This window comes from Carlito syrichta, unplaced genomic scaffold (genome assembly GCF_000164805.1).
Source record: "Carlito syrichta isolate Samal-C Ts95f unplaced genomic scaffold, Tarsius_syrichta-2.0.1 Scaffold309275, whole genome shotgun sequence".
NCBI lineage: Eukaryota > Metazoa > Chordata > Mammalia > Primates > Tarsiidae > Carlito > Carlito syrichta.
Window position 1 is genome coordinate 1,307,123 of NW_007253371.1, and position 2,801 is coordinate 1,309,923.

At 45.9% G+C, this 2,801-nt stretch overlaps 1 pseudogene; it reads left to right on the top strand.

The window, feature by feature from the left end:
- The first annotated feature begins 1,128 nt into the window (after positions 1-1,128).
- Positions 1,129-2,189, top strand: LOC110596454 (annotated as a pseudogene).
- Positions 2,190-2,801: the final 612 nt, after the last annotated feature.

Here is a 2,801-nt window from a genome sequence, read left to right on the forward strand (position 1 = left end):
ACATTTAAACACGGTATATTTTCTGTTATGTGTATTTTACGGCATGATAACGATGCTGATGAGAAAAGCAAGGTGAAGATACCCACATCACCTCTTTCCAACCCTGCATTGCATTTGACTGGGTACCCAAGGACAGTCCGACTTCTCGCCCATTTTCTAAAATGCCGTCTTCCTGGGAGCTGCTGCTGTTTGGATGTCAGCTTTATTTGTAAATACAATTAAAAACCCAACCACAAAACACCATCATCCAAGGGGTAAATGTTCTCAGGCTCTGAAACTGAGTGCTGTCATCCCCATTAACGGTAATGAGAGTCTCATGGCTAAACCTCCGAACATCATGTTCAAAATTTACCCCCTAGAGTTTGCAGATGGAAATTTAAAAAAAAAGATTATCTTATGTACAAACAGAAAACAGAAAATAAAAGCCAGAAGTTGGAAGTTCTGACCATGGAGATGCAACGGGGGCGATTAACAGGCAATCTGGTAAGGGTTGTTACAGAGAGAAATCTAAAGAGGGCTTATGGCAGAAAGATTTGGCCCAATCCCAGTCTCTAGAAATTTCGTACATTGCAGTGAAGGTTACTGGTGGCCCGAGGTGGGTGCTTAAGTTGTGACTATGATATCAAATCTTATTTTTTAACATAAAGTGTCCTCTTGAAATGGATTTTTTTAAAAGGTATACTTTCTGTGCTATCTAAAAGTTCTGAAGTTTTTGTTTCAAGTGAATTTCTAATTGAGGTTTTTAAGGAGTTCTGGTGCATTCTTATAATTAAAGATTTCAAGTTTTTAATTCCCTCTTCACTTTGTCTGAATTTCCCCTGGAGCCTTTGTCATGGTCTATGTTGTTAGGAAAAGCAATCAAATTAACGTAAGGAAAAGAGGCTTTATTGGAAGTCGGGTTTTCTCTTTCTCTCGCTCCCTTTCATTTTGTTCTTCTATTCCCCTCTCTCTCTCTCTCTCTCTCTCTCTCTCTCTCTCTCTCTCTCTATCTATCTATATATCTCTTCTCCATGAGATCCTGTAAGCTCGCATCCTCGCTCTTCTCTATATCGCTTCATTTTCCAACTTCTACTTGTAGACCATATACCAGCTTCCTTTGCTTCCTTGTCAACTCCGAGGTGTACAAACATGGCTTTCATTCCATATGGTCCCTATTTCCAGTGCCTTTGCTGCCTGACTTGGTACGTCTCACTGACTTGCTGAAACTCTCCACAAAGAAAACCGGATGGGCCATCATTTTGCCAATGAATCGGGTGCTTTCCAGCCAAGTGATCACTCTTCAATACATTACGGCCAGGGCTGAGAGAAGGAAGGAAATTATATGGCCTGCTAACCACACTTGAGAACCAAAGAGCTGGAGCAGTTTTTTTAAGAAGGATGTGGGAGCACAGTAGGCAAACCAACCAACCAACCAACCAACCAACCAACCAACCAACTAACCAAACAACCAACCAATCCATCCACCCACCCAAATGTCAAAGCCTGTGTATAGCAGCAGTTCAAACAGAGTGATCTATGCCCAAGGACCAAGATGCTTCCCAGGTATCTACAATGTCAAAACTATTCTCCAAAGAAGTTATAGGGCATTGTTTACCTCTTTTCATTCTATTGCAATTTGTACTGATGATGCAAAAGCTGTGGGAGGCAAAAAGACTGGTGCCTTAGCACGAATCAAGGCAGTGGTACAAGCTCTCCTGGTTGGTCCCTGAATTCTTCATGGCTACACACTTGAAGTTTAAAAAAAATCGATGTCAGGGAGCACAGGAGGGAGCAGAACAGCACAAGTAGCCAGCAAGATGCAGGCGTCCTCCTCCTTGCCCTCCTTGCCCTGTAAGTATTCACCTCCATGGTGGTCAAAAAGAAAGACAAGGTGAAGAAGGGTGGCCCAGGCAGCAAGTGCAGGGAGTGGACGGGGGTTCCTGCACCCCCAGCAGCAAGGACTGCAGTGTGGGGAGCCCAGACCCAGTGTATCTGATGCAACTGGAAGGAATTTGGAGCCAACTGCAAATACAAGTATGAGAACCGGGGTGGAGGGGGCATGTGATAGGAGCACAACCACCAAAGTTTGCCAGTGCACCCCGAAGAAAGCATGGTACAACATCCAGTGTCTGAAGACCAAGCCCTGCACCTTCAAGACCAAAGCCAAGGCCAAAGCCAAGAAAGGACTAGAGTCCAGGTCGATATGCTGAGAAGCCCCTGGTTGTACCTGGGGTCCGACCTGCACCCTCCCTCCCTCAGGCCTGAGATACTATCCACCAACGCCTTTTCTACTCTTAACTTTATCAACCATACCCTTCCTCCTGCTTCTCCTTCTCCAGCCCCACTCACAAATGCCCAAAGTAGGGGAGGCAAGGGGTTCTGAGAAGCTAGAGCCTCCCCCCAGGGGGATTTGGCTTTCCAGATCCCACTTCTGTTCTTCCCCACAATGATGCCATTACTAAGAAACAAACAAAACAAACTGACTTTTTTTTCCCAGTTTAAAAAAAAAGCAATGCCAGTTTCACTTAAGAATGCCCTTGATGCTGGGCTCGGTGGTTCAGACTGTAATCCTGCACCTTGGGAGGCCGAGGTGAGTGGATTACCTGAGCCCACGGGTTCGAGACCCTCCTGGGCAACTTGGCGAGACCTCATCTCTACCATAAATCAAAAATCATCCGGGCATGGTAGTGCATGCCTGTAGTTCCAGCTACTTGGAAGGCTGAGGCGGAAGGATCGCCGGAGCCCAGCAAGTCAAGTCTGCGGTGGCTGGGAGCGGCCACTGCACTCCAGTCTGGGCGACAGAGTGAGACTCTGACTCAAAA